We start from the raw sequence: 27,580 nt of genomic DNA, 5'->3' as shown, positions 1-27,580 counted from the left end.
TGTGTGTTGGGTGTGTGTTCCTTGAAAATAAGAATGTAGGAGTTTAGATAGACCCGAGGAACCAGCACAAATAAGTCCTTTATTTTCAGCTGAAGGACACAAGACCCAGAGAAGTAGCTAGTGTCAGGAATGGAAAATGGGTCATTTCAAATAGTCAACAAATCCAAAAGAAGGGAAAATCAGACATTTATATGCAAAGGTAGCGAGCCACTTTTAAAGAATGAAAACAACCCAGGGTGAAGAGACGATCACGCTGCCAGAGCACACTGCACTGCATCTGTACTTAATGCTCAGTGTGGTTAATCATGGGCACTGTCGGGTTTTCCTTAGTTCGTTACTATTGTTTTAAATTGATGTTTTCAAATCTTTGCTTCAAATCTAAGGATAATAGCAAAAATGTTTTTAGCAGAACTCAACTATAATTATTTAAGTAAAACCAATTGGATAGATGATGCATGTTTAAAAATGTACTTTTAAGGGCCAGCCCGGTGGCGCAGTGTTTAAGTGTGCATGTTCCGCTTCTTGGCGGCCCTGGGTTCACCGGTTTGGATCCCGGGTGTGGACATGGCACCGCTTGGCAAAAGCCATGCTGTGGTAGGCGTCCCATGTATAAAGTAGAGGAAGATGGGCACTGATGCTAGCTCAGGGCCAGTCTTCCTCAGCAAAAAGAGGAGGATTGGCAGCAGTTAGCTCAGAGCTAATCTTCCTCAAAAAAAAAAAAAGGAAAATGTACTTTTATTATATGCTTTCTTTAAAATTAAAGATACCTGTAGTATAAGGCAATACTGAGAAAAGAATGAAAATTCCCTCTAGTAATAATTCCAACCATTGCCTCCAGAATAAGCTCATAAGTCCTTAAACATCAATTCTAAAGGATGCTGGAAACCATGACACAGGAAATAAATATCCTCCATGTTGGAAATACATGTTAGATATTTCTGGAATGATAAAAATCCCACCAACTGAAGGCTTTCTCCCAGGGGCCGGGCACTTTGATGTCACAATTATATCCTAAAACATTATTTTAACTTTTCAAAAAGAAAAGAAACGATATTTTGAGAATGTCTCCAATACCTTCCAGAGAATGCTCGGGTCATCTTTTCCACTTTTCGACCTGACATATACCTGACACGTGATAGATGGCGTTCTTCATCGTGGGCCCTAATGCCAAACTAAAACAGCGGTAAAACATATAATTGCATATTTTCAGGTTTGTCTGTCAGTAACCCGTAATTTTTCAGAAACAGCTGGAGGAAGATTCAGCCACAAGGTTTATCAAGTGTGTGCTTGGGATGAGAACACAATGTAAAGTGAGATTTGCCAGTCTTATACGTTGGCAGTGTACAAGAAGCCATCGTCTGTAAATAGACTCTTAACTCTCGATAGCACGGGCAAAAGGAACTCTCCAATGTTGTGGCAGGCTTCGTACCGGATCTTTGAACTTTGGAAATGTTATTTGCATAGAGCGGTAGAAAACCGTTTAACCTAAGCCCTGAAGTTTCAGAGAGGAGAAGGTCAAGCAGTGCAGATTAAAACAGAAAAGGAAACAGCAACACTGTGATGCAATTTTTGACAGATAATCTGCATAATGTCCTTTGAAATTGTTGACATTGGCTGTTCGAGTTAAAAAAAACTGCCTATTTTGTATCCAATTTTTATAGCTAAGCTTTTTCTCATGTTCAAAAGTCATTGGTTTCAATCTACATTCTGATTCCCTAAAAAGTAAAAAATATGCATTCAAACATCCCTACTCCATCCCTGATATATTTCCTTGTCTTGTAGAAAACCCAGCCCAGCCAAGGTAACCACAAATCACTTGAGAATCAGGATTTAAAGGCTTAAGTGATGTTAATGGGAGGATACAGGTTCTGTAAAAATAAGTAATGAAAAGCCTTTTGACTTCATTTATGTCCACTTTAGCGTAAATTCACGTTTTCTGCCTTCTAGTTTAAAGGATGGGCTGCCCTGGTGTGAGGCCACATGAGTAGAATGAGATGAGTCACAATGGAAGATGTCAATGCTTTCCTATGTGGATTTTTACTCCTTTTTCTTTATTCCTCCTTTCTCCATCTTGATAGTCAATTTTACAGTTAAAACAAATCATCAGAGGAAACAAAGTCAGTCAGTCTCACAGCTGTCAGAAACCGCCACAATTTCATCCAGACAGGACAGCCTCACACACCAGGAGAAGCCCTTACTCAGATCCCTCGGGGCTGACCTAGGTGGCTCCAGGGTGCGATGGGATAGCCTCAGGTGAGCCACTGCCTGAGAGCCGTGGATGGGCTCCGAGCTGAGCTGGCCACGGCACAGGTCAGCCTCCCTCCCTCAGGAACCAGAGCAGCTGCTCCCACGCACTCGTGTCTGCAGCAGCTGGCCCCAGGCATGAGATGGGAGCCCGAGGAGGTGGCGGACACTCAGCCCTAATGGGCCCCTGGGATGGAGACCAAAGACTTGGCGCCACCATACAAGATGAGATGAATGCAATATTGTCATGATGTGTGGGCCTGGGAGGTTCTGGAGGAGTGGGCAGAATCTAGAGAAGGAGCCCCAAACAGCAGTTGGAGGAGTTATCAAGACAGGTTTCTGGGGCTTACCTGAGAAAGCTCTAGACTGAGATCCTGCCTTGTCAGTGTGTCTGCCCCTCTCCCCAATGCCTCTTGTGTCCCTAAGCCACTACTTCCACTCGCTTCCCTCACCCGTCCGCCATGGGAGACCGGAGTCTTTCAGAAGGAAAACATGTGCTCTTCTTCCAACAGAGGGATGCTCCTCTCTGAGCTGTGAGGCTGCCACGGGGGCCCAAGAAGGGAGGACGAGAGTCTGTCCTGGTTGCCAATCCAAGGCTGAGACCAGAGCAAAGGTGGGAGTGTGGGTGCAGGGCGCGTCTGGGAGTGGGGAGGGAGCTCAGTGGTCAGCAGACCCGGGGAGAGGGCATCTTTATATTCTCCCTCTCGTTGGAAATTCTGTAGACAACACTACGTGTCCCTCTCCTCTGGGGGAAGATTTGCCTTCCACGGCAACACCGCCTTCGATTCCATTCAAAGGCCTGCTTAGGTGGAGTGTCCACCATGCTCCTAAATGTCACCATCTGTGCTCTGGGGCCAACGGGAGGGGCTGTGCTGTGACCAGCAGTGCGTGTGGAAACCATCGCCTGGAACAGCTTATGCCATGACCTCACTTCACTACTAAGCGTGGAAGGCAGGAGAAAATGCACTTGGCCATCCAAAGCAGGGGACAATAGGTCTACCTTGCTCTTCTCTTTCTTAGATGCCTGAAGAGAAAAGCCGAGCACAAGACCAGAGTCCCAAGGACCAACGTTCTCCTTCCCAGACACCTGCCTGCCACCTGGGCTCCCCTCTGGGGCTTGTTGAGTCCCTATGACCACCCCCAGAAACGCTCACTCCTCCTCCATCTCACCACACGTCTCAGGTGAAAAGAATCGAAGCCACTGCACACCAAAACAGGAATCATTAAAAGGAGAACTTTTCATCAGACCACCGAATAGTTAAAATGAAGAAAACTCTAATTTTCAGGTTGAAAATGTGCGGTGACAACTGTCAATGGTTTCCGTAATAAATAAAGTCTATTTCTTCATCATTTCTTCCCCAGTGAAAATACTCCATGAACTTTTCTTTATAGTTTCCTTTACATGAAGTTGAAAGCTAATTCCTCGACAATTAGTACTCGTTTCTTTCACATCATTCAGCTTTAGCATAAGAATAAAGACACCACGCAATGCAGCTCTGTCAGTGGGAGAAAGTAAGAAGGAATTTGTCAGGGGTTTCCTGACAAAGTAAGTAAATGAAAACCAAAAGAATCCTGGCATTTTTTTCCCCAAAATGAATGTGAAATAGATTTCAAAAATCAGAATTTATTAAGGTGCTCATGATATTGAAAATCACAGAAGACAAACAGCAACAGAGTAAAATATGTACAATTAGAATTCTCATTTTGAAAGACTTCAACGAAAGTAATACTTGCCAGAGTCGAAAACACATAGAGTATGTTAAGTAAAGCATAAAAACATACACTCATGTAAACTAATTGGATAATGACAGATATTACCACAACTGTCAGCTTCCACTGTGCCTTTAAAAGTTCCTTTTGTTAAGCAGGCAATTTCATTGTTAAAATACCAAAATAACACAAAAATACCTGTTAGCCAGCATTAACCCTAGCACACATCCTTGCCATATCTGAGTGCAAAGAGATGCTTCTATTCTCTCACTTTCCGTTTTCTGTTTGTTTCCATGGGGTATGCTCACTGTTTATTGACCCAGCGTCTCTGGGACTGTCAAAGTTTGGTAGCTTAAACTGAACACCGTGATATTCTTTCCAGTTTCTTCGTTTTTCAGTTCTGAACCAAGGATGGAAGTCGCAGAGCCCTTAAGCTAAGCCACAAAAATACCCACTATTCCATAGGACCCTCACAAAAAAGGTCACCCAGACTGCAGCGACGAGAGGACATAAAGGACCATCGTCCGGGAAGCAATCAAAATCCAGCAAGAATGACATTATTCTGGCCCGTGCTAAGACTCCCCACGCCACCCTGCCCATTTCTCAGCATTCAAAAGATTTCCTCCTTTCTTTCTCTTCCTGTTTGTCCATTGAATGGCATTCAGAGCCAAGAGAATGGAACTTAAAAGGCAAGCCAAAATGATTCCCAAACAAACAGCTAGAACGTTCTATCAGAAGGAACCCAACAGGCGAGTTAACGCCGCATTATTCTTCCAGCTCTGTGTTAAATGGTGTCAGAAAATGACCTCAGAGGAGCATCCCCCTCACCTGACTGGCCCTGGCCCCTAGCTCTGGGTCCAGGAACAACACAGCTACTCTCACAATCCAACTTAAAGGTGAGGCTGGCGCATATGTTTGCAGTCATCGGAACATAACTTTCTACCAACTTGAGAGATAAAACAAAAGTCACTGTTGCCCAAGTAGCAACAGGGATGGATCCATAGGCAGCAATTCCAGCCCCACCTATGTGACTCCTGCCCAGGGTGCTCCCAAGCTGAGTTCAGCAAACACAGAACCACCAGAAGAAACCATCGTTCCGCCTGCAGGTCACCAAGTTTCCTGCACCCAAGTGCCACCAGGTCCTCAAGGCTCCCCGGGCTCCCTCAAAAGGACCTGCACCAGCTCGACGGCAGAGCGGCCCGTGGGCTCCACCTGTGATCCAGCTGGAAGTCACCACAGTTCAGACAACCAGACGTTCTCCCCTCCACACCCCCAGCACTCAGCAGAAAAGGCACAGCAAGTTGCATCCAACACTTCATCCCTCTCCCCACGGAGCCCAAGGACACCCCCTCCTCCTGCAGGGGAGACCCAGCAGCCTACCTCCCTTGCCTGGCGTCCAGCTGCCCATCCGTCCGGGACTCTGGGACGCTCCTGTCCTCGTGGCGCTGAGAGCCTGCTCCTGAGCGTGCCAACCGTCCTGTGGCAGCGGGCTGGGGCTCCGGCGGCCGCGGCAGCAATGAGCACAGCTTGAGACCATCCGCAATTAACCAAATATTGTGTGGCAGCAGCAAATCAACAAGGAAAACTGCACAAATCAAGCAAAGAACCATTTCAGGGGGATGCTGAAAGCCTAAGGCAGCGACCGCTGCATTTCTTCTTCAAGATCGCGCCAGCCAGCTCCTTCTGCTATTTTTACTGTACCATAATGCACTAGGTCTGGCTTTTACCCTATTGAAAGAACATGAATATATTATTATCCACACAAAAGAGCAGGTTATTGTTTATGAATTACCAGCCTTCCCAGCAACAAAGGCTATTTTCATAAGAAAACTCAATTTCATTTTAGCTCCAATTTGATTACCAGCTGAAGAAAAGAAGCTCTGAGCCTAACCCTCAAAGGATTTTTATTCATACCATTGAATGGGCTTTATTGCTTCCTTTTCAAAACTGACGTAGAAAGCTTTTAGAGTAAAACATTGACAAAAAATTATTGCGCTGCTATTTTGTGCAATAACAGAGCTGAAGAGGGCAATGATTTCTCAGCCATCCTTCACTGTACTTCAGAATAGCAAAGGCTGGAATTAATGACAGACCAGAGAGAGGAGGCAAGCTAAGGTCTCACAATGCACGTCAAATCTAAATGATCACTATACATTGAAAGCCCCCAAAAAAGCCCACAGCTGATTGATTCACAGCTTTCACAAGAAAGACAGGCTTGAAGAGTTTATTGCACCACAATTTACTCGGAATTATCATAAAAATGAACGTAGAGGCTGAATGTCACCCTGGCACGTTCCAAAAACACACATCCAGGGACAAAGTTCACGCAGGCGTTATCATTGCCTCTCACGCTCGTTCGTGCGGCCAGAGCTGAGGGCAGTTGGGGTGTGCATAATCGGGGCTTCACTTGCTGTTGACGTGTGGGGCCAGGCTTGACCTGGGCTCGTGGAGGACAATTTCCCCCCACACTGGACTATTTTTCCACCTTCACAATTTAAAGTGGGAAAAATTTGCAACTGCAAACAGTGGCTGTCCCAGATGCTGGACCCACCTGCCTCCCACCTGGCCGGCGGGTCCCAGGGCTGCCCTGGAGGGCGTGTGTCTGTCGGCTTGTTTGTTTTCATTCCCCAAGGAAGCGATAAGTTTGCAAGGACTCAATTGCCCACAAGAACAGTTTGGGGGTAAATGTTTAAATGATACAGGTAGTTGTGCTAAAATGGCTTTCTCCGCATGCACGGTACTTCTCTTTTCACTAAAATTTGAGCAATAATGGCTAAGCTAGCAGGGTTGCCAGAGAAACCTGCACTTGATATTATGCAAATAGAGTCTACGGTGTAATAACTTGGCGTTCAGGTGCCCCAGCCAACAACCTGTTCACGTGGATGCCTCGGGCAAGATTGGGCCCCATCAGCCAGCCAAAACAGAAAGGATGCTCTTTGTAATCTATTTATTAGCCAATGGGCCAGTTCCTCTATTTGCCTATCTATATGGCACAGTTGGGATTTATAAGTGAAAAATGTGCAATCTTCTCAGTTTTACTGAGAAGGCAGCATTTATACTTAAAAAACAACAAATCAAAGACAGGCAGAACTATATCCCAATCAACCATTACATTTTTTAAAGGGTTTGAATTCAAATGTCAGATGCTGGTGTTTCCTCACTTCTCCGTTGGTCAGATGATCTCAGCTTCACTGGGAGTCATCAGGAAGATTTCCAGTTGTAATAAGTAAGTCCTTTTCAATGACTCCCCTCCGTCGTTGCTCCAGAACGGCCACTATTTTGTCAATGCTAGCACTGTAGGACAACAATGTCAAAGCTTAACATTCAAAAAGCCAAACTTGCACCAAGCATCCACAGGCTTACAGACATTGAAGTGTTCAGCACTGGGTTGATAAGAAAAAGCCAGATAACTAAGGCATGTTGCACCTTTCTTAGGGTTTCCTGGCATTCTGCACACACAGCCTGCCCATTAATAACATATAGTCGATTCTACAGTTGAATATTCAGGGAAGCTCTGTTCTATAAAGTCACCGTGAACACTGAATTGGCAAATACCGCCCATGGCCCCAGGGGAGACACAGGGTTCGGTTCCTACGAGCCTCTGGTCACAACATATTCATCAACAAATCAATTCATAACCTTGTTTTAAGCGTGTTTCTGTTTAAAGACACTTTAATTTATATTGTTGATTCATTAACATTGAATTCACGGCCAACAGCACACAACTCAGGCCTGAACGAAGCTTCTCTAACACACGTATTTTCTCTGTAAGGCCCATCACAGCCTCCTTGCGCTTAGGAACCCCAGACAGTGCATCAGCACTATGCTTGGGGGCCATTTTATACAACAAAATCACCCCAAAAAAGCACAAAAACTTGAAAAACATGGCACTGAGACTGTGAAAAGGACATGTGCTTCTGGTGCTACAACTGAAAGAAGAAGGGGAGGCATCATCTTGTTCCACCTCAGCCGGAAACACTCGAGATGGTTGACTCAAATTTTTTGCCGCACAGCGCATGTCCATGAGTGACCTGGAAACCTCCACAAGTATTGACCAGGGCTTACAAATTTCAGCAAGTAGGCGAATTTGCAGATACAGAATCCATGAACAATGAGGATCCACTTTATTCTTTTTCTCTTTTTTTTTTGACTTAAGGCCATTTGCTGTTGTGTCCAGGAAGCTGCTATGGATCGAACTGGATCCCCCCCAAAATGAATATATTGAAGGCTCTAACCCCCAGTGTGACTCTGTCTGGAGACAGGCCCTTTAGGAGCCAATGAAGGTTAAATGAGGTCGCAAGGGTGGGGTCCTTCTCTCTGCATGAATGCACAGAGGGAAGGCCACGTGAGGACACAGCGAGAAGACAGCTGTCTGCAAGCCAAGGAGAGAGTCCTCACTGAACTCCAATCCTGCCGGCACCTGGATCTTGGACTTCCAGCCTCCAGACCTATACGAGATAAATGTCTGCTGTTCAAGCCGCCTGTCTATGGTATTTTGCTACGGCAGCCTGAGCTGACTCAGAAAAGCAAAAGGTGGAACCGAGGTGTGGCAGCATCAATCAACCAATGAGCACTAGTTGAACTACTATTTATCAACCGGCATCTGTGGGAGCAGGACAGCACTGATTGGAGGGTTACAGGGAGACGTGCACCATGCCTTGGGGAAAAGTGGACAGCGTATGGAGGAAACGTGACACTAGAGGCTGGTGACCAGTTCCCCAGGTCAGCGGATAGATCTGGCCAGAGCAGGGAGCCAGGACACAAAGCTGCAGGAGTCACCCAGAACCAGCCAGCAGGGCCCGAGTACCCACTCTACAGAGGGGCAATTTCTCCAACTGTGGGTCTAGGACCCCTGACATGACAATCACCTGGGAGTTTATGAGAAATAGAAGTTCACGGGTCCCCCTTATTGCAGGGCCCTGGGAATCTGCTTTTCTAACTCACCACCCCAGGTGACTCCTAGTCCTTCTTAAGTTAAGAAAACGGGGCTATCAGTTGAGTAGACAAGAGCCAACTCACCTAGAGAAGCTGACCAATATCGACGAACCCACTGTGCACGACAGGTAGTCTACAGGGTCTTGAAATGACCCCCCCCCCCCCCCCCCCCGCCAGCAGCTGCTGCTCATCTCTCTGCTGGAGATGGTGACCCAGGCCCACCAGCGCCTGCAGACTCTCAGCCCGGTAACCACGCTCGTCTCAGGAAAGGGCCCTCAGGTGTGCTTGTTGAAGGCTTGACTGCGTAGTAAGGGTGTGCTCAGCCTTTAACAAGTCTTAACTTCGAGGGGTAAGGGAATGCACAAAATAGATGGGAAACACTCTCTCTCATCAATGACTTTACGCTCAAAATACAAACAAAGGGAACATTGAAAATGGAAGAAAACTTTTTTCCAAGTTTTGTTTAGAAAGCTGAAAAAGATTCGATTTCATCATCAGACAGACCTGCAGTTTGCTTTTGGGCCAATTTGCTCAGCCTCTTCATTAAACTAAGAACTCAAGGACCAGAAGCTTCCCTCCCTTGTCTCTGGTTTTACACAGCCTGGTGCACAGTAGGTGCACAGTGAAGGGATTCAGATGGAGCACCCATAGACACACAGATCTGCAGGAGACCGAAGAAGAATAAAATCCTCAGTGTGACATCATATGTTGACCAAGGCCAAATACCAAGAATTAATATAATTAGGGAAGATGAACATGAATTCAAATATTCTGAGTTTGTTTACCTAAAAAACAGATAAAGAGAGATCTTTAAAATTGTGAGGTCCCTCTTACATTTTCAAACAATGTAGAACTTCTTTCAGGCACACTGAGTTGGCGTTCTCCCTCCGTCCTCATCATCCATACACATACAAACCCCCGTTCAACCGAAAACTTTTGCCAGACTTCTAGAATTTGGACGCACAGAAACAGAAGCGCTGACTGACAAGACAACGCCTTACCCTGAAAGCAGTTCTCCAACAATTTGAAGTCAATAACCATTTAATTTTGGTTCCAGAAAGTCAAATTGGATCTTCGAGAGGTTCAGAATGTCCTACCAGTTCTTTTTCTTATGTCTCGTCCCTTCAAGCCAAGCCGAGTCCCCTGAAAATGAAACCTGTGCAGTAGATTGTAAGGAAGGAGGCTGAGGAAATGGAGCGGCCATAAGACCACAAGCAGTACAAGCCTCTGTGCGTCCACCCGCTGAGCAGCTCCAGCACCCCCGCCGACAAGCAGGGGCGTGCACGAATGCCACGGCTGGGACCCGACGTGACAGATGTCCCCTCTCCCTCAGCCACCTCGGGAAGATCGTTTCTGTCAGCCTGATGGTTTCGAAGGAGACATTCAACAGTCACTGGACACTTAAGAAGCAGGTGAAACTGTCGTTAAACTTGCTGCTCACCCACTGCTCAAGAAGAAACTCCAAACGCTGCACCAGGATAAAACCGGCTTCAGTTTTTTATTTATTGTCCAGCTTTCATCCTATTCCACTTTATGTTTCAAAATTGTGATCTAGACGCTTCAAGTCTCTGATTTATTGCGTACTTTCCCCTTCCCTGGTCTTCTTTCTTCCCTCCTCCTCCAGTTATCAAAAGACAGGGAATCTGGCCTCAGGCAGTTGGCTCACAAGCTCTTACCACAAATACACGTCCGAAAATTAGGATCCAAATGGATATGAGCCACTTTAGCCTCTATTTCCACACACATACCAGTAAGAAAATGAGCTGGTCTCAACCCAGAGTATAAATTACCTCATTTAGGAAGTTTCAATTTACAATCCCTCTGGATTTTGACGAGAATCTTCAGAACTCGGTCCAGCATTGTTGCTCCAATGATGGGCGTTACGGGCTCCACGTGTCCTCAGACGGTACTTGCGAACAGGCGTGGCCTTCCAACGAAGAACAAAGGTGGGTGCACCTGGCACAGCCTGGAGGGAGGACCGTGCCCCTAAATGTGCACTGGGTCTGTCCGCATGCTACCTCCCCAGAACATGCATCCAAACACAGAGAGAGGCCCCTGAAGTCAGAAGGAAACATGTGCCCCTACTCTCTCCACCCCCCAGCCTCAGCCTTCCTGCTATGACGTAAAGTCTGGTGTGGCCTGTGGGGGTTGAGGGCAAGCACTGTGTTAATACGAGAACACACATGACTCTGGAGCTAGAAACACATAGTATTAGCCAGCCACAGAGCAGTCAGATTTTTACCCAGTATGTTCTAACAGCAATTCTCTGACACCAACAGGATGCCCTATAATTCAATCCAATCCTGAAACTAACTACCCAGGGTTAGCCTACACCCCACAGGTTAAGGGCTCAGTTCCACAAGACTGCCCCACTTCAGATGCCAGTTCCAAGTGCCAAGTCTCCAGACCACCAGCACTTCTGCCCAACCAGCTACAAATTTGGGGGGGGTCCCATAACCCCCTTCAGGTTCAGTAATCTGCCAGAACAACTCGTAGAACTCAGAAAAACACTATATTTAGTATAACAGCCTTTTTATAAAGGATACAAACGAAGAGCCAAATGAAGAGACACCCAAGGTGGCAGGGTCAGGGGCAGAGGGTGGGCACAGAGCATCCAGGTCCTCTGCAGGCATGCAACCCTCCAAACCCAGAGCTGGAGTTAGCACCAAGTACTCACAGAATGGTAATCTCCATCAGTTTATAGGGTGAGCCCTATGGTGTATTAGTCAAGGTCTTTCTGAACCAACAGGATGTAGATATAGAGAGATTTGTCATAAGGGATGAGCTCACACAATCATGGAGCCTGAGAAGTCCCACCATCTGCCCTCTGCAGGCTGGAGACCCAGGAAGGCAGTGGAGAGCCGAGAGCCACTGGTGCCGATGCCGGTCTGGGTCTGACGCCCGAGGACCAGGAGTGCTGAGGGCAGCAGAAGTTGGATGTCCAGGTGCAAGAGTCAGGCAGAGAGAGAATTCAACCTGCCTCCTCCTTCTTGCTATCCTTCTATCTTGCTCTGCCCAGTCCCTCCGTGGACTGGAGGCCGACACTGGGGACGGCCATCCGCTCTACTCATCTACCGATTCAAACGCTAGTCTCATCCAGAAACACCCTCACAGACACACCCAGAATATGGTGGATGTCTGGGACTCCCCCCCCGCCCCCGGCCCCGGGCGCCCCTGGTTGACATTCCATACGTGCACTATAAGCGTATCCCCCGTCTCACCTCATTACTCCTCACGCCACCCTGCGGGGTAGGTGCCACCGTTCACAGGTAAGGGTCTAGGTACAGAGGGTTAGCTATGCAGCTGAGAAGTGGCTGCCGTGGGGTTCCACACAGAGCCACCCCACAACCTGCTGGAGTTCAGGCTGGTCTGGAAATTCCTCGGGGAGTCAGCTCCGCTTCCCCAGTCCACCGGCCCCACAGCCAAACTAACCGCGAAGAATTCCTTCGCTCTCCCCTCCTCTTTGGTGTCCACCATGGCCTTCTCCGCTGCCTGGGGACCAGCCACCGGGCGCGGAGGACCCGCAGCGCGCGCGGCGCCCGCACCTCCCAGTGTGAATGGCGCAGCGCCGCCCGGTTCGCGTCGCTCAGACGCCCGGGCCTCGCGGGACCCACACTCCGGGCGGACGGGTCAGTGGTGAGTTCAGCCTCCGTCCGGTGAGTGTGCGGACCCCGGGCCGCGGACCGGGCCGCCCGGCAGCACGCGCTCCCGCCGCCTGGGTCAGTGCGCGCCGCCTCTGAGCCGCGCAAACCACAGCCTCGGGGCCTCCGCGCATCGCCCCCGATTGTGCCGTGTGTGCCCGCGATCACCTCTCCGCCGTCCTCCCGGTGTGTGCCCCATAATCTTTCCAGGGTTTAGGGCCTGCACAGTCTGTGCCCGCCCCGCGCTGGGCGTTGTTGAGAGCTTGGCTGAGGGCGGAGGCCGGGGAGGAGGGGGCCACACAGAGTGCCCCGTGGGCCCTGCTGTGTAGACAGCCAGGCTGAGGGAGGAGCTGCCAAACCAGGAGGAAAGGGCATTTAATTAAGACGGAGGAGAGGAGGTCGTGATGGCCCAGGGGAGGGGAGCAGTCCGGGCAAGCCGAGGTCAGTAAGCTGTCCAGAGACATCCGCCAGCTTCAAGGGAAAGAGACACAGGCCAGCACCTCTGATTGTGGCGTCTGTTCCTGCTGCAGCACAGCGTCGTCTGCTTCAACTGTGAACACAGGCCCTGCTGGCCAGTCGCGATGGTGGGTAGGGGCAGAGGCATTGGGCCCCGACGTAACCGGCCCTGAGTCTGGCTCTGTGGCCTTTGCACATCCACAAGCCAGGTGTCCTCAACAGTGAAGGGATCTGCTGTGGTCCCTGACAGCACGCCACGTTTCCCGGAACCATGGGTGGAGTCCCAGGAAGGTTACTCAGCACCTTATCTACTCTTTCCCTTAGTTCAACCAGAGAACACGAGTGCAGCATCTACTCACCCTTGAGCCTGCCGCATGAAGAAGCAGTGTGTGGTCTGGACCATCAGCAGAACTAACTTCACCGTCCTCCAGAAATGCGGAACTCGGTGGGCATGCTGCTGTGACCACATCTTGGATACACCTGGCCAGGCAGGTGACATCTGAGTTCAGAATCTCCTTATATCTGAATACAAGTCCAATCTGAAAATGATCAGCTGGTACATAGAACAGCTATATTTTTACTAAGAAAAATATAAAGATAGAAAAGTTCTAGATAAGATACAAAAATCAGGGAAACAGAAGAGGTAAGGATTTGCAAGGAGAGAGACAAAGGGAAATAAAGGTCAGATATGAGAAAGCATGGTCGTGGGAAGGGAGATGGGAGATGCCGAGAGCTGAAGGCCCAGAGAGAGGTTAGGGAGCTCATGGGGCCACCCGGCCGAGGAGAGGGCTCAGAGGGGGGAGCACGCAGCGTTATGATGTCTTCACGGAGGGAGTACTTGTATGTTCCATCAAGCAGGGGAGGAGGCAGCACCCCAAAATGAAAACATCTTTTCTCTTACAGAAATTAAAATAGTACCCTAAAAGTCAAATCCCCCTTGTAAGCCAGGCTCACAATAAAAAAGCCGTGAGCTAGTGGTCAGCTAGTGTAGAAACAGCTGGAACAGTGTGTTGATGCCAAGTTCATTTTCATCACACACACATGCACGTGCGCACACACACACGCACGGCTTAGAAAAAAAGTACCAGAGTTGCTCCTGTGTGTCCGAATCACAGCAAGGAAATAAATATTACTGAAGGTTTTTGAACCAGAGGTGAAGCCATTAGTGAGAGTCAAATGGCAGGAGCACAAAGCCCCTTCACAATGGAAAGGAGTGGCTGTCAGCGGGAGGAATGTTCTGGAGAAGAAAGGGAAGAGAAAGGCGAAGCCACGCTTGGTTGACAAGAGGCCGTGGTGACTGATGGCCTGGAGCAGTGCGTTGTGGAGCGTCCTCGAGAACAGAGAAGATGCGGCTTCTGCAAAGGCCGCAGAGCAGAGTCAGAGCCGAGCACATCCTGCACGGCGCTCCACGGCGAGTCAGGCAAAACCAGCGTCCTGGCGCCGGGACGGTAGTCAAAGCTGAGTGAAGGACAGTCGAGCGATTAAAATGCATTTCACTGCTAATTCACCACCAACGAGTCGGCCGCCTTGTTGCACTGTCCATCCACCAACTGAGGCATCGAGGCCTGACCCCTGTTCAAGGTCAGGCTCCCTGCTGCACATTCAGTCAGTGGGCAGCAGTCCAGTGGCTACTCCACGAGCCCAGCACTGGATCCACGAGGTGTGGAAGCGCCGTCTGCATTTCACAGGTGAGCAGACGAGGGCTCGCGTGTGCACTCCCACGGCACAGTTCAGCTCAGGCCTCCAACCTCAGGCCCAACACGAGAGAGCTCCGAGGAAGCCCTGCCCTCCGCCCTCCTCGGGCCCCGCTGGATTTGGGGGCTTTCTCTAGAGCTTTGGTGACTGAATCCTTTGTCTCCCAAGTGGGGCACTTTAGAGAACATGGGGGTCTACTAAGAATCACACCTGGAGACAGGCGTGAACCAGGACTGGCCAGGGGGCAAGAGGAGTGGAGACCCCACCCACAGCCCAGCTGCATGGGCCCAAACAGACACAGGCGTTTCCTTCCCAGGCCCCTGCAAAGTGCTCAGCCCGTGAGCCCCTTGGTTTGTGGGTGAGAGTGTCCCCAGACGGGGAAGAGAGGGAGGCTTGGGAGGGAGCAGAGCTGAGGCCCGGCCCCAGCGTGGACACTGCCGGCCGCCACGCAGACAGCATCCCAGCCCAACACTCACTGCTGGCAGGGGTGACAATGAAAATACTTAACCATATGGCAAGGGCATCGACCAATCAAATAAAGGAGACATCGTGCCAAGACGGGGCTGCAGGCCCTGATCCGCTGGTTACTACCCCTCCAGGAGGTCCCAGGGGGAGCGGGGACAGAGGAGAGGGGCCTCAGGAGGCCCAGAGTGTCTATGACCAACCATTGCAGGAGCATGTCAATATTCTAACCAGTACAGCGCCCTCACTCACTGCGCTGGGATAAACCAGGAAAACACAGAGAGTCCTAAGGATCCATTTTTGCTGCGTAACAAACCAGCCCAAACTTGGTGGCTTACATAATAGCTATTGATTTAGATTATGGTCTGTGGATCGGCCATCTGAGCAGGGCTCAGCTGGGTGGGCCAGCTTGTCTCAGAGGGGCTCCGTCACACATCTGTGGTCGGTCGTCATCAGCTGGCACGGCTCCTGCACGTTGGCCGGCTGGCGGCTGGGTGCGAGGCGGCTGGGCCCCGTCGACAGCCCCCAGCGGGTGAGCCTGGGCGTGTTCACAGGGTGGAAGCTCTTCCTGGAGGGGGAGGAAGCTGCAAGACCTCTCGAGGCCTGCACACAGGACTGGGACGCGGACAATCCTACTGCGGTCTATTCGCCACAGCAAAGCACAGGGTCAGCCCAAGTGCGTGGGATGGAGAAACAGACCCAGGTTCTGGTGGGAGGGGTGTTGTGGAGGGAAGAGAAGAGCCATTTTGCGATCTACCACAAAGTGCTGTAAACAGGTGCTGCCCCACAGCCTCCAGACTTAGCAGGGCCCCGGAGGATGGCGGGCAGGGCCTGACTGGAGAGCTATTCAGTTTTCAATTTAAAACGTCGGAGGGAGCTGAGAAGAGGTGATCCTTCCGGATGTGTTTGCCTGGAGACCGAGAACAAAAGCTTAGGCCGGTCGAGCCGATTTTTGTTTTGTGTATTTGTTTTTTCTTTTATTTATTTATGAAATCAGCGGAGTCCGGGAGTGATTTTCCTCTGTGTTTTCAAATAAGGTTTAAAAGGCTATGCCCTGGGCTGGGCATTTTCTTGGCAGAGCCGCTGCACACAGCTTCGCAGACTCTGAGGGAGGATGTATTTATGTTTGATGCAGTCACATTTGATGGGTGTTTGGGTGAGGGTTTTTAAATGGGAAAAAAAAGAACTGAGTGTACAAAAGATCAGAAAGGACGTGCATCGCAAAGGCTGAGAGAGGCACAAAGGATGCACGGAGTCCACATTTATTCCTCAAGTGCATTAAGCCCATTATGGCAAAAGGAAGGGATTTTATTGCTTTCTATCCAACCTAATGACACCAGAAACCCTCAACAGTGGACAAAGCCATTTTCTTCCTTAGATAAAATAAAATTCTTCCATTGATCTGTTTTGCATTTAATCTGAATAAATCAGATATTTTAAAATGCATTTCGTGTGATGAAAGATTCACCATTTTATGCAGAAAAAATTTGAGGGCAGCTGGGATCCTGTTGGCACGCCAGGGAAGGGGTCCTTGTTAGTGTCTGAATGCCTCCCAGCTGACAGGCACGGCGCCTCCAGACTGCAGAGCAGAATGCCAGAGACCAGAGCGGTCCCAGGAGGCCCAGAAAATGCACCTGCTGGGGTCGTGTGCAGGTGTGACAGGATGTGCTCTCCTGCCCATCGCTGCTCTGCCCACTTTCCTAGGATGACCTCAGACTTAGGATACGTGACCAGCGCGAAGAACACCATGACAGTTCACTTAAGCAAAATGTCCCCGAGCGGCGTCTGCTTTTCCTTTAGTTTGGTTCCATGAGGTGATCCTAAAGTTCTCTCTGGGCTGGGTATGTGTCAACATACAGTGTTCTGCCTGGAAACGGAGGCTCAGCGCTCAGGGAGCTCCCAGCAGCCCGGCCCCACTGAGCCCACACTCCAGGAAGGGATGCTGCCCCAGACCAGCACCCCGCAATCTGAGTGACTGGGTTATCCACCTTGGCCAACAACAAGGATTTAGTGCAGAGGTAGTCGTCTTACGTCTCTGGGCCACGTTGATAAGATGAGGAGCAAGCAAGGAACCCTCTCCCAATCCCACTGCTCCAGGATTTTTCTCCCTGGGACCCTGACGCCCATGCTGACCATCTTCTTGTGAAGTTATTAGACACAGCGAAACGCTTCAGCTCTCACAGGGTCTGTCTAAGACTCCAGGGCTGAGAGGATTCGTGGACCTGGTCATATCCTGCACCCTCTCCCATCTCGGGTGGATAAACTGAGGCTCAGAGGGGTGACATGACCTGGTAACCTGGCCCAATTCCTCAGACACGAGCTTGGGAGAGTCTGGCTGATGGCTGTTACTATACACCAGACCCCTTGCCCCAGCCTGCACGGGGCTGGGTGCCTCGATGGGCTTAGTCTTGGCTGTTTCTACTCTGGGAATTCTATTGAGATTTATGAAGATTCCCGCAGGGTGATTGCCCACTCAGAGAGCCATCTGTCCATGGGCATGAAGAGAAGGACTGGCCAGCCCCTGACTCGAGAGATGTGGATTTTGCTGGGAAGTGGCAAGGGAGTGGGGCCTGAAGCTTAAATAATTTGGGGAATCCCCTTTTAAAAAAGAATCCAAAATTGCAAATACAATGTCAGGCCTAGGCCCTGGAGGGGGCCTGAAGCTTTCCACATCATTAGCTCTGTGGTAAGCCCACCTCTGTTGAGTAGCTCAAGGAGAGAGAACTGGACCCGGAGACAGACGTGTCATCTACATGGAAGGAGTAATCGTCTTTAGATGCAAGTTCTTAAACCCAGAGAACGGAGAGCGCGAGGCAGCCACGACAGCCAGGCAGGTGTTCTCCTGCCGAACATACATGAGCACGCACAGCATCAGACAGCCCCACCCGCAACACGGTGGCTCAGCACAGAAGCTGGACCACCCCATGCTCGTGTCTGAGCCCACGCAAGACACGACATGGTCCCAACGTGGCCCAACAGTGACGACACATCCACCCATCCCGGCTAATTTCTTCACCTCTCACAGCTGCCGCCTGCTCTGGGCTTTCCCCCTCGCAGATCAGATTCACGAAGAGTACCGCTGCTCCCAGGCAGCATCCAATCCAGACCGAAGCGCTTGCTTCAGCGCCCCCCAAAATCACCCAGCCCAAGCCCTCTGGTGGTCCCGCTAACCCCTCTCACTGAGACACCCCACAGCTCCCCTGGGGCGCGCTCTCTCGCTACAAGGACCAACCCAGACGACTCTACTTTGTCGGGGGAGGGGGGTGCCTGGGGTCTTTGCTGAAGGTACTGACAATCCCAAAACCACTACTGCCAGAACCAGGAGGGGCTGCCTTGCCCCTTCCCAACTATGCCTGAAGGTCACTTTATCTTCTCACACCCACTCAGTGTAACAAGAGAAGAGGAAAGAAAAGAGGAGAAGGAGAGAGAGAGGGGGAGGAGAGGAGAGAGGGCGGGAGGGAGGCGGGAGGGGAGGAGAGGAGAGAGGGCAGGAGGGAGGCGGGAGGGGAGGAGAGGATCTCCTGCAGCCTGGGAGAGGAGGAGAACACCCGCCCCACACACTGCGCCACCCCACCCGCCCCACATTGTCCAGGGCCACCCCCACCCGGAGATGACCCCAGGGCACGACCCTCCCCACCCTGACCCTCTAAGGCGGCTTTGGCACCTTAAGGCTTAACCAATTCCTCCCTACCCGCGGCATGGCCTGGAAGGGCGCCTGCTCCCAGGAATTTGGGAGAACCCCCAGGCTAGCCCCCACCCCCCGGGCATCTGCACACACTCCTTCAGCTCACAGGTGGCCAGGACCCAGCCCTCCCTGCCCAGCCTCTCTGGGTGGGGTCTCTGCTTGAACCCTCTTCCTGGTTTCTCAAGCATGCTTTTCCACTAGACACTGTGTCCAGTTTCCCTCATCCGCCCCACTCTCAGATCAGCCACAGCACCCAGAACCCCAGCTGGGGTTAGAGCCTGGACCCTCTGCTTGCCTGGGGGTGGGTGGAATTCAGAGCCCTGCCTTCCTGGAGCTGCCTTTCCAACGCGTCAGACTCAGAAGTCGCACAGCAGAGTGGTTTAAAGGGTGGATTTTGAAGACAGCAATGATTTGAATCCTGAACTGTGTGACCCTGGGGAAGTTTCTTAGCCTCTCTGTTCCTTATTGCTCCTACTGGGAAGCAGGGAGATTGCTGTGTCTTGTCTCACGGGCTTGTCATGAGGATTAGCTGACATAGTGAAAGAGGAGGCTGAGACGGGGTCTGGGCCTGAGGAAGCTCCATAAGTATTGTCAGGATGGCTTATTGCCAACCGTTGAGCATCCCATCGCGGCCACAAAGAAGGCAATGACTGTTAGGATTACACGGTGCTGATGCTGTCATCAGCTTGTCTTCCATCTCGTTCTCGCTCACTTCCTCCACGACCTCATCGCTGCCTTCTCTAGGACTCACCCCACCCGCCTTGGCTCCTCCTGCACCCAGGGGACTGCTGTTGACAGATTCAGTCTGCCAGATTCTGGACGCCCGGTTTCCAATTTCGACTCTGCCATAGGGATGAGCAGAATGCACCCTTAATTGTTTAGGTCCCAAATATTGCATCTGTGAAAGAAACGTCATTCCTGCCAAATACCTGTCTTCCTGGACATGGGGGCAGGATGGAATGTGTCTGTGCAACTGCCTGACGTGTGGGAATGAGAGGAGCCACAGAAGCAGAAAGGATTGTGTTTGTGTGGGATGGGTTTGAGCTTGGTTTTTAACAGGATGGATGGGACCTGCAGAGACGAGGAGGACGACAGTCTTTCTGCTACCGTCTTGTCCCCGTGGGAGGGCCCTGGCCCGATTCTAGCCTCTGTCCTCGGGAAACTCCCGTGATTTAGGCTGAGCGTGCCTCCTGTCCCACAGACTGGACGCTGGCTCCGGAGCCCAGCCAGCTACCCTCACGGTCTTGCCCATGAGACGATACGGACATAACTGAGAAGGTGACTGAAGGTGTCTGTCCTACCGTCAGCAGCCTTTAGTGTCACCGTCATGCACACTCATACAGGATGGCAACATTTCTTACATCACAGCATCTTGTGCAGCATGGGTCCCTCCTGCACATCCTGGAATGCTAAAATCGCTCATCTTCTGTTACAAATTCAGGGCTCAGGGCGGGCCCCGTGGCCGAGTGGTTAAGTTCACACACTCGGCTTCAGCAGCCTAGGGTTTTGCCCGTTCGGACCCTGGACGCAGACATGGCACCAATCATCAGGCCACGCTGAGGCGGCGTCCCACATGCCACAACTAGAAGGACCTACAAGTAGAATACAAAACCATGTACTTGGGGGCTTTGGGGAGAAGGAGAAGAAGAAGAAAAAGAAAAGATTGGCAACAGATGTTCGCTCAGGTGCAAATCTTAAAAAAAAAAATCAGTGCTCAGCATATCACCTATTTCTACTCCAAGACGTAGAAAAACTCAGGGTGAGTAACCTCGGTTCCCTATGGATGGGAAGGTATTCAGGACCTCAGGACCTGGCTTACATTCTCTGCAGTTTAAAATTTACTTGCCAACCTGTCATCTGATTATTCTGGTCGATGAAGAATCACTCAAAAATGACTGGTTTTGTTAATGGTGGACCACACTGACTACCTGCCACCCCGGCCGCCCCCAGGCCGCTCTCACACACCCACTGCTCTTGTTATTTCACACCTGGATCTAATCAGAAGCACACTGCCCCAAGGTCCCTGTTTTTCAAGGATACACTTTTGTTTCTTGGAGGAGCAGGTCCAGCCAAGGTCGGCAACACCAGCTTCTGTTGGGGGAAGCGTCACTCTCCTCGCAGCCCCCGCGGGGCGCCAGAGTGCCACTGAGTCGGTGACTGTCCACCCAAGGAGCTGATGCACACACAGCAGGAAGCAGACCCCACACCTTCGCCCAGTGGGCGTCTACACAACATCCAGTTCTGAGAAGCGAGGCTCTCCTGACCTAGAGCAAGAGAGCCCGGGAGGTTTGTGGTCGCGATTATTCTAGAAATCACATAAAAGGACACAGAGCAGCACAGATGGAAAAAAAGGGCTTGCTCCAGCCACACCCTCACCGTCTGGGTGCAATGGCTGCCGTCTTTGAGGTGCATCCTCCGCCGTCATTGGCAGACCCTTGGCTCTAAGACTCTATGTACAGAACGGAGGTGGCTTCTTCAAACAAGAGTGAACAGGCGACCACACATGACAGCAGCTGAACTTAACTGAGGAGAGAAGTTAAATAAATGATATGACGAACAAATGGGTTAAGGAAAGAGGAATCAGGTAGGTGAACAGTAGGAATGAGGAGGAATGAGACGTGCACTGTTTTTGTTACAGGCTATAAAGCTCCTCCCTTATAGAGCTGAAATCTGGGCCCACAAAACTCATCCTTTCTAGAGCTGAAATCTGGACCCACAAAACTCATCCTTTCTAGAGCTGAAATCTGAGCCCACAAAACTCATCCTTTCTAGAGCTGAAATCTGGACCCATAAAACTCATCCTTTCTAGAGCTGAAATCTGGACCCATAAAACTCATCCTTTCTAGAGCTGAAATCTGGACCCATAAAACTCATCCTTTCTAGAGCTGAAATCTGGACCCACAAAACTCATCCTTTCTAGAGCTGAAATCTGGACCCATAAAACTCATCCTTTCTAGAACTGAAATCTGGGCCCATAAAACTCATCCTTTCTAGAGCTGAAATCTGGGCCCACAAAACTCCTGCCTTCTAGAGCTAAAATCTGGGCTGAGTTGAAATTGGCAAAGGGTCCCCTGGTTCTCTCATTACAGCAGATTAAGTAGCCCCCACTCTGCAGAACTCTCATGCTACCTCCCTAGGTCACTGTCACTCCTTAATATTTATGCCTCTTACTCAGAAAATCATCCTGTTTGGTATTGGTGGCAAATAAATCCATTGATGGATTAAAAACTGAGAGCATATTTTGTTTTAACCCTCTAAAGCTTAAAAGAGCAAATACAGTAATATTTATTACACTAATTCATAGTATATTAAGAGTAACCAATTTTCTGGGTTTTTTGGTCAGAAGCCCTGGGTTTTATGAGACCTCTGGCTGGGTTCCCTGATCTGAAAATTAGAGATTTATTCTTTTTTTCACTTAACACAGCATTCTAGACCTTGCGAGGGGCTGGGGATGAAAGGGGAGCAGGTCACGGGTCCTGATCCTAGCCAGCATGCAGAGTCAACGTTTGACAGCTCCTGTTCAGGGTGCTATTTTCACAGAAGATACTGCCCTGAATATAAACATGCACTGCAGACAAAAGCGTTGCTGCTCTCTGAAGCTGGGTGGGCACCCAGACCTCAGATGTGGGTGGGGGGTTCCTCTTGTCTCCCCGACTCTGTGGTCTAAGAACATGTAGGGTTCCTAGGAGCACAGATTGGAAACCCCCTATCCACCCACAACAGTGCTTTGGAACTGGGATATTTCTCATCATCGTTAAGACTCTCGGTCCTGCCCCACCAGTTTTGTGCAGTTGCTACCACATATAATCATATGTTCTTTACCTGCCACGCAAGAGGAGCCAAATAAAAATTGGAACACCAGCCTTATGGCAAGGAAAGGGTTTTGTTTTGGGTGATGTCAGCTGGGAGACAAGAGTGAGCCCTCAAATTCATCTCATCTCCCCAAAAGGTGGGAGGCAAGGGGTTTTAAAGGTTGCAAGGAATGCGGCTGCTTGTAGGGAGGGGGGCCTGTGACCTTGCTGGTTGGAGCTTTCCCACCAGCCTGTGTTTGGCCTTTTGAGGCTGTTTGCAGGGAGGAGGGTGGCAAGATAAGGGAATCCATAGGTGGGTATCGTTGGTTGTCTGCCTCCATGGTGGATGGTGGATTCTGGTGCCAGGAAGCCGAGGAGTAAGCAGAGAAAGGGGATGAGTGCTTTGGTTTTACCCCATACATGCTGGATTTAATGTAGGGGAACCGATATGAGGGCTGGTATCAATTCCCCCCTATTTTATGTTTATTGCTCAATCTTGAGGGATTTGGGTCACAACTGATCTAGCTACTTCCTGCTGAATTGGGGCGTAGGTTGTTTCATCTCATTGAACCAGTCTTTTAATAAGATGGTGATGCAAGTGGGCTCTCAAAGTTAGGCCTGTATTGCATGAGTAAGTAACCAGGTATTTAATAAGAAGTATTTTTTAGAGAAACAAAAAGAAAAACAAGGTTAATGGTGGGAGTAAATTATAAGCCAATTTCTGAACCCAGGGGGCAGCCAATCAAGAAGATTTCCAGAAGGCAGAGTCAAAAAACCTTTTGCAGTTTGAAATTTCTCTGATGAAAAATATGGAAAGCATTAGTTTGGAGATTTTTTATTTCACGTATTTTAGGAAACTAGAAGAATTCACAATCCAGTCCAGTTAACAGATACAACAAAAACCTCAAAGACAATTAACAGAACTAGAATCTGATAGTTGTGAATATGTACTATAGTTTTTCTGGAAACATAATTTTTCTCTTTAAAATTATCCCCCCCTTTTATTTTTTTACAAAAGATAGCCAAATTAAGATTAACTGGTTTGCGAAATAAGTCTAGTTTCAATAAATTTTGGTCCAATTATTTACATAAGTGCAGCAAGAATAGCAATTGATAATATAGGCTCTTTTAAATTCTGCTTTCCTGGAACTTTTTTATAAGGAATCTCAGATTGAACTTTAAAGGCCTCTTGAGGCCAGGAAAGCCAAGCCAAGGATTTGTCATCAGACTCCACCTGCAATACCTACAGATTTGGATGGAATCCTCTCTTCTCAAGGTCCCTCAAAATATTTCAAGGTTCCAGGTGCCTGCCAGATAAGTGACCTTCCTTACTTACTGGGTAAGATTGATGGAATCCCTGTAAACAAGGTATCAGGTCAATATTTCCAAGTGGCTTTATTTCATAAAGTCCAATCTTTATTTTTTAAAGCTGTTTCGTTATATCTAAGTCTGTATTTTTTTAAATATCACATTCCAGTCAAAGCCTTGATAAAATAACCAATGTTTCCAATTGTGTCCTGCTATAAGAAGAACATATTTTTATTGAATTTATGTGAACAACCATATTACCATGAAAATTATACTTATTTACTAAGAGTTTTCAATTTCTGGAGGGATCAGGTAGGGAGAAAAAGATAAATGTTTCAATTTTGTTTATAAAGGTATAATTTTATTAAATTGCTATAAGTTATTGTTAGCATAAGAGAAAAGAGAAAAAGATTTTCTTAAATATGAAAAAGCAAAACATTAAAAAAATCAGCAATATCTTAAATAAAAAGTCATAAAAATTATAATCATCCTTATCAGTTCATTTAGTTTCATGTGACCAATTTTTTGATCTTCTCTTGGCAGTTTCATGAGGCCATCAGTTTTTTAGTTACAGTTCTGTAATTTTTTTACCCAGCTGTTTCATAATCTGAAAGTTTATCAGAAACCTGTATGTTAGGGCAAATGTCAGAGTCCTTTCAATGAATCTTTCTGAAGATGAAACATATTTGCAAAAACATCAAAGTAAAACAACTGTCTGTAAACAGCAAAAGACTTAAAAATGGCAAATGACAAGAAACTTGGCTATTTTTGTGACATACAACACTTTGAGATAACAATCAGAATTATGGCTGACAATCAAGACAGATCAGAATTTTAGGAATCTTATATAATATTTTAAGTGCTTATATTAATGATATTTACCTATACAATATAACTTAGAGGGGTTTATTACCATTTTCTTGACAATGTTTTCCAAGTAATTTAACATACCAAATAAGCCTAATTAGTTTAGCATTTTTCTTCTTATAGAAAGAGAGAATAAATTTTTCTGAGAAGTCTCAGGGGCCCTCTGAAAAATCCCCAGAGAAACTTTCCTCCTTTTTTCAGGTTAAAAGAAAGCCTTTATTCAGGATTTGAATATTTTGGGGAGTAGGACCTTGTCAAAAATGTCAAAAGGTTTTAAAACACTTGTTCAGATAGGAGACAACATTTATTGTGAAACAATGTTTATTTCTTTATTCAAAGTGACAACAGGAACAGTCAAGAGCAAACAGTTAAAACAGTAAAAGAAAAATCTTAATAGAAAGACCTCAGTCCTTCCGAATATAGAAAATTATATTAACAAAACAGATTTTCTCTCTTTTAGGTAGACTTACTCAAAGCTAAAGAAAGACCTTTTATAACCTCTTTATCAAGAGAAGACCAAAAATTTAAGAAAATTATCCTTTCAAGAGAGGAAAAAAACAAATTCTAGTTTTGCACCAGCTTACTTTTGATATTAAAACTCACTTATTTAATTGAATTTATTTAAATCTCAGCCAACTGGACCATGCACAAAATTCCTCAGCATTTTACTTCCATAAACTTTCTGTCACTTACTTTTACATTCAGAATTTGTCCAATGTTTTCTTTTTTTTCCCTCCTATACTTTAGGACAAATTTATCTTCTTAAACAAGACTAGCAAAAATATCTTTTTTTTACCTTCTTTACTAAAAGCATATATTTTACTTTCCTTGCATACAAAAACATGTACTTTCTCATAGAAAATTTCCCACATGCACAAAACATGTTTATCAACAAATTTAAGCATCTTTTAGTTTCTCTGCAATAAGAAACCAAAGGCAGACAAACCTATGTTTAGTAATCAATTTTTAATATTTTATCTTATGTGGAAATGACCTAGATACTCAATAAACTTTTATTGTTTTTTTAATTTAGTAAAACTCTAAAGTTTTAAGTTACCAAAAAGATTTTGGAACTTATTTTTAGAAGCATGTATACCATATAACATAATTCTTGTACCAAAAAACTCTTATCCATTTTTCTTTAAATCATTTGTTCCCAACAATTATGTTTACTCTCAAAAACTTTGTGTGACATTAAGGCAGTTAGCCATCATCTCAAGGTGTTTTAAGTAAATACACCATAACATATAGTTATTGTTAAAACGCTTTTCCAAAAACTTTTATCCTTTTTTTAGATCTACTCAGTTTACCTGTCCTCAGGAAATATAATTAGATCATCTGCAAAAACCTCGAGAGACATCAAACAAAATCAGCTATTATTAAGTTATTACTTTTGCTGACCAATTTTGTAACAGAGATGAGCTCATTTGACCAGTAAACCCAGGGTGTGTGTCTGCATCATATCCAGTGCTGATAATGCTGGGGATATGTCTGTTTTAAACCAAAGCTGAAAACTTAAACAGGTTTCATTTACCAAAGGTTATTTTATGTCATGTTAAACAACCTTGTTTTTTAGAAGTTTCTGCATATTAATCAAAGACTGAATTCCATTATGAGAGATTTCGAATCCTCCCTTTTAAAGCTGACCCTTACAGTAAACTCATCTGAAACAGAGTTTCCCTAGAACGGCCACTTGTTTTTTTTGTCATTGGCTTATAACTGTAGGTCAATCAATCAGCCAAACTTTTCCCCAAGGGGCTCTTAGGTGGGATAGATGTCCCATATTAACACTTTTGACAAATAGACAAACCAACAACAACCAAACACCAAACTAGTGTGCTTTCCCAAAAATCTTCAGCCAGCAAATGGAAGCCAGAACAAAGAAACCGAAACCAAAGACCAAAACTCATGCTTCCAGTCCCACTTAATCCACGTCCTAAACTCAGCAGCGCCCAAGGAACGAAGATCCACCTCGCAGATCTTCCCAAATGAGGAAGACAAAGGGACCTTGGCATGCACACAGGGAGCCTTACCAATCTGGCTGGGGCATAATGACTCATGCACAGAGATGGACAGACACACAGATACAGACACGGAAAAACCAGACACCAGTGAAGTGGTTCCCAGATTGAGGGTAGAAAGTCTTACAACTGTTCCCACTGTGAATGCCTGCCCAGACAGCCCCTCCATGAATGAAAGGCAGTCCAAACAGCCCTTCTATGAGTGGAAAGACCCAAGATGGAGGGGAAAGGAGTTCACAGGCATCCCCAAGGCAACTTACTCTATTCCAGATTGAGTCCATCAACTCATCAGACGCAAAAACAGACAAACAAATCTAGAATCTGTTTCCCTGTCATAACAAAATGTGCCTGGGGCCAGCAGTGCTGGGTCAGACGGAAAGTACTGGGGACAGTCCCTGGGGCAGATCACCTAGGCAGCTGCTGGGCTGCTTCCCAGGAAATCCCAGCCAGCCCAGGGCCATGGAGCCATGGGCAAGAGCCTCCTGGCTGGCTCCCCAAATCGTTACTGCATATAATCATAGGTTCTTTACCCACCACGCAAGAGGGGCCAAATAAAACTGGAATGCCAGGCTCATGGCGAGGAAAGGGTTTTTATTTCAGGTGACATCAGCCGGGAGATGAGAGTGAGCCCTCAAATTCATCTCGTCTCCATGAAAGGTGGAAGGTGAGGGGTTTTAAAGGTTTGTGAGGAATTCGGCTACTTGTGGAGAAGGGAGGCTGTGACCTTGCTGGTAGGAGCTTTCCCACCAGCCTGCGTTTGGCCTT

At 47.8% G+C, this 27,580-nt stretch overlaps 1 long non-coding RNA gene across 1 annotated transcript in view; it reads right to left on the bottom strand.

Moving 5' to 3' along the window:
- The window catches only part of LOC103540841 (uncharacterized), a 636,750-nt gene extending 625,847 nt beyond the window's left edge, over positions 1-10,903 (bottom strand). The window contains exons 1-2 of the long non-coding RNA XR_011528271.1: positions 10,680-10,903; positions 5,335-5,539 (exon numbers count right to left, since the gene is read on the bottom strand). This is a non-coding gene — a long non-coding RNA (uncharacterized lncRNA). The remainder of the gene's footprint in view (positions 1-5,334; positions 5,540-10,679) is intronic.
- Between the last annotated feature and the right edge of the window lie 16,677 nt (positions 10,904-27,580).

This window comes from Equus przewalskii, chromosome 16 (genome assembly GCF_037783145.1).
Source record: "Equus przewalskii isolate Varuska chromosome 16, EquPr2, whole genome shotgun sequence".
NCBI lineage: Eukaryota > Metazoa > Chordata > Mammalia > Perissodactyla > Equidae > Equus > Equus przewalskii.
Note: the sequence above shows the minus strand (reverse complement) of the source record. Positions and strands in the feature narration are given on the sequence as shown.